We start from the raw sequence: 11,001 nt of genomic DNA, 5'->3' as shown, positions 1-11,001 counted from the left end.
TTTTATTATGTAAATAAAGTAATAATATTTTACAGTTACTCTGTCAAAACATCTATATGCTCTACATTTGTTAATACAGACATGAAAAATTTCTTGCCAGGTTTTTTGTTCTTTTTTCAACATGTATAACTTGATGGAATCATTTGAAGACAGTGAGATTGAAACAGCATTTACTGGTTGCTGGAGTGCAGTGAAAGACCTAACTGTATGCCCCATATAAAGTTGCATTAATGTATTAATAAAGCTCCATTCAAGAACTCCAAAGTCGCCCCTACAGACTCCATCCAGCCCCCATATGCTTATAAGTTATATTGCAGTCTTTAGTTATAAACTTTGTTTTTTCCTTTCATCTGTGCCTCGTTCACTGAATGAAAGAGACTCTGTACCCTTAATGAGCAACTATTCGATATGCTGTTTCATCCCTATTGTTCAGTGCGGGACCTCCTGCCGTATTAACTTCACACTATACAAAGTAATCTGAAACAAAAATTCTGAAGTTCCTCACAGGACTCTTAGAAGCAGATTTTTTCAAATACAGTGATGCTCATCACTGTATTTCTATTTAGCAAACTCAAAATGTTAAGTAAGAGAGTGGGGGTTTTCCTCCATTTTTTTAGCTAGGATCTGGAGTGTTGAGAATTTAAGATGCAAAATAACTACAAACGTTCAGTGCCCTATGAGAAATGCGGAACATTACACTCCACTTCTTATATTCAGAACCAGCTCTCACCAGTTTCAGCAAGTGTTCCGGTGGTCTCAAGTCAGGCGTTCAGAAACTGACACTCACCAGCTGCTGAGAAGCCAGGAGCAGGGGCCCGGCTAACGCCACGAGGCAGAGGCAGCAGTGGACACCAAATCTAGATCTTCAGGCTGGCATTAACAACTGAGGCTTTTTTGGTGACTGATCTGTGCCTTATTTGCCACACAACTCTTGTGGTCAACAGGGAGGAGTCCTTCCGGCCTACATTGGGCTCACTTACGATGTACTGTTTTCCATATCAGTACACCATAGTTTTCATAGGCATTAAATATTAAAGTAAGTTTGAGTCAAATTTTTAAATTGCTTCTACAATCTGCTTAAATTTAGATTGTCATAAGTTTACATTGAATTTTAAACAGGCATATTTTGAAATGGAAAATTATGCTCAGTGAATTTTTTAAGTTTCATTTAAATTAAAAATCTGCATGTAAGTCTTTACTTTTTGCAAGAATAGAGAGTATATTCTCCAAAATGAGAGTGCTTACCTGCTGAACACAGAGTAAATAGCAAGATTTGCTAAGCTCACAAGTTTTCCTGCATAGTTCAAGGTCAGACATCTGAAAAAAAAAGCCTGTTCTGGAATAGCGACTATAGTTTTGGAGAACAATGACATAGGCAAAGAGGTTAGAGTCAAGGCAGATGATAAACTGTACGAAGTCTCAGCGCAGAGACCATTATATACTTGGATATATGGCCAGGAGAAGGCTTAGTAGAAGTGGAAAACTGGTATACTGCTGCTGCAGCATCTGGGAATCTGTGGGTACAGTGCAGGGCTGCTGTTCGGTCTCTGATGACCACGGCTGAACAGCAGCTGGTGACCACTCACAAAAAGCTGTGAGAATGAATCCAAGTTTAGGAAGATGCTTTACAGGAAAACAGGCTGAAGAAGTGCAGTCCACTTGCTTCAACAAAGAAAAGATTGAAGGATGACCGCCTTGTAGTGATTTCTGAACTGTAAGCAGGAAAGACAAAGTGAGATCAAGTACTAGATATCAACAGCTAGATACACTAAAACTACATGGGATCTTTCCCTGTCAGTCATCAGAAGTAATTAGCAATTTAAGCAGTTTCCTCAGGATTCAGCAGCTCTCAGAGTCTAATTCAGGGCTGAACTACAAATACCGTGCTCAGCCACCACTGACCAGCCTGAGACAGGAGCTGCTTGATGACCCTTTAAGCAGCATTAATGAAAGTAAGGTGTGATGGTGCCTCTTGTCCTGAAAATCTATAAAATCTCTGTTAATTTGCAAGCAAATCATATGAATTATATTTAAAAGTAGTTTCAAAAAATGGAGTAATGCAGATCTTTCAGGTTTCCCAAAAACTGGAAACTCGCAGAACATTCAGGCATTTGAACAGAAAGGAGGGAAGGACAAAAGGACAGATTTGTGGTGTTAGCTGTCGTTTCTTTCTGTGAGAGCATTACCGACATCTTGGAAGTCAGACTATCCGAGTGTTTCTGTCCTGCTCTTCCATTGTTTTACCTGCTTAGATCCCTGCCTGTTGACTCGGAATTCACTATGATAGTTTAATGGCATCATTAGCACACCTATTAAGTCTTAAGAGGCATCCTGGATTTTCACTGGCTTGTGACTACAGACATTTCCACCTAGAAATACAAGATGTGGACTGTGGCCATCTATGGTCTCAGACACAGCAAATAGGGAGTATTCAATAAGACAGAAAAACGGTGGCAGAAGACTTTCACAGGGATAAAACTGATACAGCACTTCATTTAAGTGAAAATATTAAACGATATTGAAATTAGCGACATCTGCATACACTGGATAAGTACGGTCTGTTAATGAAGGGGAAAAAAAACCTCTTTTGCTGCAGGGTTTTAAACAATCTCTGGCTACTAGGGGTAATTTTGTTCTGGCTGGATTAGCCAATAAATGGCTCCTCATAACTTTCCTAGAGCTGTCAACACTGGCTGATGTCAGAGATGAGGTTACAAACCCTTTCCCTGGTTCAGTAGCACAGGTCCTATGTATTTTCCAGTCTGTGAGGAAAGAAAATTTTTAACCTGGAAATTGTGCCAGTATATAGAAACATACTGGGTATTTTTTCTATAATATAGGTACCTCTAGTATCACCTCGTTCATAGGTTAATCAATATTCAATAAATAAAAGACAACAGTATAAATTAAAACAAACCAGAGAAAGAAGGTACAGGAAAACATTATTTTAATGATTCCTGGTAGCATTTCATGCTCAATAGCTATTGAAGGACATCTCCTTTGCCACTTCATTAGGCCAAGGCCTGCCTCATCGTTAGAGGCACCCATTCAAAAAGAGCAGTCACCAGGGAAACACAGTATAAATATGACCTTCAGTTGCCACTCACAGGGCTGCCTGGAAAGGCTCCTGCCCACAAACAAGGAGCGACATTTGCTTTTCTCCTCCAACCCTTCCACGGCTACGGTGTGCAATCTTCTGCTGTTTATTTGGTTGTAAGATATTAACTGGCAGCCAGATGTGTATGGTGAAAATAATGGAATTTAAGATGCATAAACAAGAACTCTGTGTAAAAATAAGATACAGCTGCTTCTCCTCAGAACAGTCTTGCAGCTTTGAAACACGCTACACTCTGCTAAATGCCATATGGACTGCTTTTTCACTTCTTCACAAGCTTTCTCAAGGGATTATTCTAATAACTGGCATCATGTGGGGATGTGAATCTTTTACATATGTAATACTATCGGGCGATGCGTTCTAAGTGTATTACCAAACATCATAAACTTTTATTATAGCAATCAATATTTTATATCCTTACATGATGTAATAGAACTGCTCTTCCCAATTTACAAACCTTGGGCTGGAAAATGGTACGTTTCTTCCAGAGTATTGACCTACATTATGAAAGAAGCTTTAAAGGCCATCACTAAAAAGAAGAAGAAAGAATGGGCTTGGATTTGTGCTATACATGGCTGTAGCCTCGAAGTAGCAGGTGGTCTTTTGTAGGAAACAGTACTGCTTCTTCTGCCAGCATACCAGGAAAAATTCCTTTCCTACCAAGACAATACTGAAATGTAATTAGCTTAAAAATGAATTAATTTGAGAACCTGAATTTTAGAAATTCAAAGTTTTAATGATTGCAGAAATACTAGTTAATTTGTTGTACCTAAACTGTGTCATGTCCCCCTCTCCCTTTTTTTTGAGGCAGTGAAAATGAGTACATTTAAGCTATTTGGAACCTCTTTACCATCTCCTTAATTTGCAATACCATAACCTCTTCTTTTCCTCTTTTGGCATAGTTTAAATTGTTAGCACTTAGAGGCATATAGAGCCTTTCAGTTGGGAATGAGAAAATGCCTTTCCAAATTTCCTGAGAGTTACTCAGCCTCCAGCAGACACATTTGACTTAAATGTCTCTTCCTGCAAACCCCAGGGCTCAATCAACACACAAGACTTCCCACATGTAAGGCTGGGGTCTCAGACACATACTTCTAAAGTTTTGTTGAAGTACTGCATTTATATTATTCCATTCACATAGACACCTGTTAAGGGTGAACATAAATCCTTACGATGTAAATCACTAAATTTAACAGGGATAACTTTGTAGGTGGATCCTGGTTTTAAGGTGATGATTTTAAGTTATAAGGGAACACTTATGTCCTATTTTTGTAGAACAAAATTGTTTTCTCAGACTGAGATATTAATGATACAGCTGGCAATAATTAAAGATCTGTATGAATATAGGAGGGAGAATGGTAGAAATAGAACACGCAAGCCATAACCTAGAAATATGCAATTACTTGGGATCCCTGTTCCTCCTGCTCACAGAACCATATGCCCAAGGATCCTGCTTCTGCGGACAGGCGGCTCTGTTCCTGAAGGGCCAAAATTTTGTATGATTCACCCAAGTGGGTTGATCAGTGATTATAAGACATGCTAGGACCCTTCTTTGGGGTCCATTTGTTCACACATCTTATTCTGGGTGCACAGAGATGCTGCAAGCAGGATATAAACAACATAAAAGCATAAAAAACTCACTGGCTGGCATGCACAAAAGGCAGCTGGGATTTAGTGAGCTGCTAGGCAAAGTGCCAGTGTGCTGACCACCCCAACAGGGCTCCGGCGGCCAGGCAGGCATTGGTCCCACAGGCAGGGTGGGCTCCCGTGGGATGCTCAGCCCCACAGAGAAACGCCTGCCACCCACACACTGGCACTGGTGGCTCAACTCCCACCTAGCTGCCCTCTGGTTTTCCCCTAAGATTTCCAGGCTGGTGTTTTCTTTTCTGAATCCGTGACCCATCAGTGATCCCATCTCAACAGCCCTGCTCCTGCCTCCAGCATTGCCTTTCGTACTGCTGTGGGGATGCTCTCACAGCTGTGCCAGTAGCCCGGCCACACGTCAGGCAGCCGTGCTCCATCAGGGCCCCCAGCACGCGGCCAGCCCTCGCCATGGCCTGGGGGGAAGCTCATGGCAGGGATTGTGGAGAGGGAGTTTCACAGGCAGCCGAGGATTCCTCGGGCCCCATTTGCCTCTGCTGTCCGCAGGCTAGAAACGAAGGAGGTATTTCCTGTGTCCATCTTCTTCCATTTTATCTCACTGCCAATAGGTGCTTTGCCCATAGCCACCTTGCCCTGGTGGACAGGTCACGGTCGCTGTTAAGCACTAGCCTATGTGACCCTTAAGATTGGCAAGTTGTAATTTATCCTTCGCTCCCTCTCCCCATACCACAGAGCGCAGCTCAAAAGCAGAGCCCACAAATCTCTAAGGTCTGTGGGGCATACGCAGCCAGGTGAATGATATTAAGGTGAAGACTTGTTCCTCTGCTGTGAATGATAGCATTTTCCCCTCAACACAGGAAGCTGTGTGAGAAGGAACGCCAAGTGACTTGGCTTCCTTGTACAATTAGCTGACCAGGAGCCACCCCTGCTTGAGAACATCAGCTTTGATCCACTTCCCTACTAAAATTTGGGTCCAGGTGCTTAGCATAAAGGGATTTGTAGAGTTAGTATCTTCCTGAATTCACTCATTCCAGTAACATACATCTGAAAAATTATTCTCTTGGAATATATTCTACTTCTGTTCTAGACATTCAGTCTTTGGACAAAAGGAACAAATACCTGACATACTGGGTAATGAGCTACCGTATTTAAGCAGATGATTTGGGGTTCCTTCTTTCTTTCTGGAACACACTCGAGGTGTCCGTTTGATAACAGCAGAGTTTTCAAGCAATCCTGACTGATATGATTCATAACAGAAAGCTTTTGTCAACAGTGAGGTCAAACCCAAAGGAAAAGGGAAATGTCACTGCCTAATCACTTAAGCTAAAGGACTGGCTTGACCAGAGTAGATGCTTTAGAGGGACAAAGTAACCTAGAGCAGATGTGGATTAAATTGATCTCGTGTACAAGTGTACAAGCACAAGATCTGTGTAAATTGAACTTGTCCCTTTTGTGATTATACACGAGCTGTAACAGCAGGATGACTGTTGCAGAGAATCTGCAAATTTTGCAATAGTCTTCACAGGACAAAAAAATCCAGGCATACATTATTTTGGAATACTGTCTGACCCAGTTTAGGACTTTTCATTTGGCAGTGTCTTGTACTAAATTAAATTAAGTGGGATGCTGGATCAAAGCCCAGTATTAAGGCAGACTCTTGGCTGACGGTTTGTGCAAGACACCTCATTCCAGTTTGTCCTCACAAAATGTACAACAGAGCCATTTTAATCTGTGGGGTCAGCTGGACTGCTTGTATCACTCATAAGATTTATGTAAATATGGTACAATTAAGCAAATATTATACAAAATATTAAGATCATCTGTCTTCCTTACTCTGTGCTTCATGTCTTGTTTATGCTGAAATACTTTCATGTTCATTTTCTGTTGGGAATGAAATGAGCATGAATGCAATGCTGCCATCTGAGAGTGGTTTATGTTGCTGTAATAATTAGTTCTGATTTAACCCTGAAAGGCTAAGTGAGGCTTGCTAAGGAGAGCGGTCTGCAACCAATCAAGTGATGAAAGACCACCCAGTGCAAAGCAATTCAACTCCGAAAGGCAGTAGCCTCCCAGAGCTGTTTCAGGTGTTAGGGTTAAATATAAGAAGACTGCAAGCTGTAAATAAAACATGGGCTGGGTGACCTGGGTTTTGGCTTCAGCCTGCATCACCTTTCCCAGCTGCCTGGAAGGCAAATAACCTTGGTTTCATTTTCAACTTTGAGGGGAAGCAAGACTGTTATTCTGTAAAAAGTTAACCCCCTGTCTCGGCCATTCCTGGCCATGGACTTACATGTTCTGGGGCAAACCTTGTTATGACCTTGACAGCTTTTCTAATAAGCTTAGAACTTACCCTAAATTGCAGATTAAGCTGTATGAAGACTTCTACAATAGTATTTGTCCTGATTTCGGCTGGGATAGGGTTAAATTTCTTCCTAGTGCTGTGTTTTGGATTTAGTATGAGGAGAATGTTGATAACACACTGATGTTTTCAGTTGTTGCTAAGTGCCCTCCTAGTCCAAGGACAGCTCCCGTGCCTACTGACTGAGCTAGGTACACAAGGTGGGAGGGAACATAATCAGGACAGCCAGCCCAGCTGGCTAATGGGGTATTCCATACCATGTGATGTCATGCTCAGTATATGAAGGGTAGGCGTGATCCAGGAAGTCCCAATCGCTACTTGGTTATCGGTCAGCGCGGGTGGTGAGCAATTGCATTGTGCATCACTCATTTTGTATATTCTATCGTTATCATTATTATTTTCCCTTTTCTGTTCTATTAAACTGTCTTTATCTCAACCCACGAGTTTTTCTCACTCTTACCCTTCCGATTCTCTCCCTGTCCCACTGGGGGCAGGGTTAATGAGCGAGCGGCTGCATGGTTTTTGGCTGCTTGCCAGATTAAACAACGACAGTATTACATCATTTTTAGACTCCAGTTGCCTTTTTCAGGGGGAAAAAACAAAATAATTGAGTAATAGAGTTATTCTCTAAATACATGACAAGCGAACCCAGACCTTTTTCTTTTGAAGTGAGTAGGACAAAAGATATGTAAGGGTAGTCCGGGGTTTGGAGAAAAGTTCTTAGTCTGTACTAAACTGTGGAGATCCTTTTGCACATTAGTTATCTGACTTTTGTAAGTCTGGAGGGACAGCGCAAAGAAGAGTCCTATTTCAGGCCATTATAAGTCAATCTTCCCACTCCATGTTAACAGCAGTGTTTCATGTATGGAAGTACTATTGTGGAATTTTGTTAGTCAGGTTCTTTTATTATTTAGCATTCAGCCCAGTGAAAATTTACAGTAGTGCTATGTGATGCTGCTAGTTTAAGTATGTATTTGTCTAATCTACCATGAAAAATGATGCATGCTAAATAACACCATTCCAAGAAAGACGGGCACAAACATCTCGTGGTAAGAATGCTGCATAGGCAGCAAAAGGCAGCAGCTGATTGGCATTTGGTAACCACATAATTTGGATCAACAAATCCTATGGTGTGCTGTTTCCTTTGTTGTTAAACCTGTAATTTTCAGCAATGATTATTTTCGAACTGCTTCAAAAGCTGCACTAACAATACTATGCTTTTTACCAAAAAAAAAAAAAAGATGATTGCACCTAACTTTTTCTAATAACAGAATTAAGGGATGTGTTTCATAGTTATGAAGTATTTTACAGGGACTAAACAAATTCTCTATATGACACTATTAAAAATAGCCAAGCCATCCATAATTTAAGATAATGTATTCTTTACTAAGGTGTCAAAGTGGTTTAGCATTCCATATTTTGAAGCCCTTCTTTCAAAGCAATCTACAGTTAGTTTATTTAAGCAAACAAGAGGCAAGGTCGTATCTCAAACACTTTACAACCTGACGACCTTAGAAACATTAAGATCAAGGACTAATTTAAGAGTGACTATGACTCTTCTACACCCTACAACAGAGCTTGTGAAGGAAGTTGTTCAACTTAAACTAACACGACAGACGTAGTTAAGTACACTGCATATGTATTTGCAAAAGTGACATTGATGATTCCTAGTAACCACTTGCTCTTTTCAGACAGCTCCTTACAACTAGAAGATCTGCTCTTATCTTAAGCTTTCCCTCAAAAAATTGTCTCAAATGTTAAAATTGCTACTGCAAAAATATAAATAGTAAAAATAAGTTAGTCCTCAACTGCAGTCTGAGTTGAATCGTAAAAGGATGACTTATTGAGGAATAAACTTGTGTCTTCCCTAGATCAGATGAAAAGTCTGTTAGCTGTACAGGAGAGAAAGACTCCTACCAAAAGACTCTGCGTTTCTGTGTGCTCTGCAATGGCCTTCATTGTGGTTCATTCAGAGTCTTCATAAGTTTTACATACATTGATGAATATTAAGCTTTTTAAGAGAGTTATAATTCAACCTATTAATATGCAAATGGTACTCTAAGCCTGCGGCATGCTGACTTTAACTTGACAGAGAACAAAAATATCCTCCTTTTTGAAATGCTAAGCACACCCCAATTCTTATAGGTAGGTACACTGCTGCAAATGCTATGATGAGAAATCCTTTAAACACTTTTAACCAATAATAGGGAAGCAAAGTGATTGTAATTAATTCTTTATTATGTATTTTAATTAATAAGTATTGTTATTTGGGGCATGCATAATAACACTGCAACAATTACGTCTATCACAGCATTACAATAGAAACTATCTGAAACCTTGAATTTTTGCATTTTGTGAACAGTGTTTACTGCTTTACTGCAGTCTTATTTGAGATTCAAACCAGTTCTCCCTGATAAGTCAGGCCAATGAAGCACGGTCCACGTCCAAAAATGACCAGGCAAGATTTTGGCATAAACTGCAGTCTTAGCTGTAAGTTACATTACACCAGGGGATGTCACCAGTGAAGACACAATACCAAAATTTGTGCTGCAACTTGAATTATACCGGGAAAGGGAATAAAGTAATTCATCAGCCAGCAATTATTTAGAAGGAAGACAGTAAGTAACACAGATGTAATTACTGTTTATAACCTTATTTGTTATTATTACTGGAAAAAGATATAAGAATATCTTCTTTTCCTATACAGAATTAGTCATGCTTGTAGCAAAGAGCGTAATTTAAAACCAGAAACACATTGGAATGCCAATGCATAAAATAAAGACAGTCAATTGTCTGGGACAGGCCGTGCTAGATGACTGATTTGTGACAGTTCAAGAAGCTGCCATTCTTTGCTATCCATTCTGCCCATTTATTCCGGGTGAATGCCTTAGTTACAGAATGGAGCGTGTGCTCAGGCCTCAGCTATTCCATTTTCAGCTAAATACCAGACTTCCCACCAAAACAGATAAAAGGGGATACCGGCACGTGTCTGCCAACGCTGCTGCAACAATGGCAACATGTATTAGAGAAGGGATAAACACTGTGAAGCAGCTACCACCGCAGCAGTTCTTCCCACGAACCGGCGTCCCTGTGAGCATGAATGGAGAAGACTCTTGCCTTTCAGAAGGCACGTTAAGAAGTGCCACAAAACGTGTAAGAGGTAAAATGGCCCTTGCATTTTCAACAACGTGTAAGATAAGGACAAAGTTTCACTCTTGCATCAGAACTGCACTGGTAGAAGTTCAGACCCACAACTGCCAGACTGACATCTCATCTCATCAAATGCATACATCTAATCCAATGCGTAAGTACATTAGCATCTAATGTATAAATGCAATGTTATTGTTTTAGGAAAGTGCCTGTTATCCTGAGCCATTATATAAGTCATTCATAACTCCTTCTCTGCACAGACTAAAAGCTGTAGAAGACATGAGAAGAACATATATGCATATTTACTCAGGATGAAAAGATGATTTTGTACTACTAAGCCACAATTCTTTCTAAATGGATGAAATACATTTCTAGTCTTGTCTGTAGTATGAAAATAAGTGTTCCAGGATTAGTACAGATTCGTATGAAAACTAAGGAGAAATGCACAAGGGGGCTAACTAACGTGTGGCATCCTGCACCCCCTGAAATTTAAGTCAAAATTATTTGTGTAAGCTCCTTAAGGATGAAAATCTATTTATGCAGATAACTAGTATAAAACTGACACAGCAATATGAGCATTCTGCACTGCTCTCACTGGGCTGACTCAAAGATCATTCAAATTCTGTGGCAAGGTTCATCCTTCCATTTGGCAAATTCCCAAACTCCTCTACAGTTTCAATGCAGAGGGCTCCTCTTCAACAGGGTATTAAATAAACTTGCTTATTTACAGTGTGTAGTTCACAGAACACAGGAATGATAATTTTCACTAGAGAGA

The sequence above is a fragment of the Calonectris borealis genome, chromosome Z (genome assembly GCF_964195595.1).
Source record: "Calonectris borealis chromosome Z, bCalBor7.hap1.2, whole genome shotgun sequence".
Lineage (NCBI taxonomy): Eukaryota > Metazoa > Chordata > Aves > Procellariiformes > Procellariidae > Calonectris > Calonectris borealis.
Note: the sequence above shows the minus strand (reverse complement) of the source record.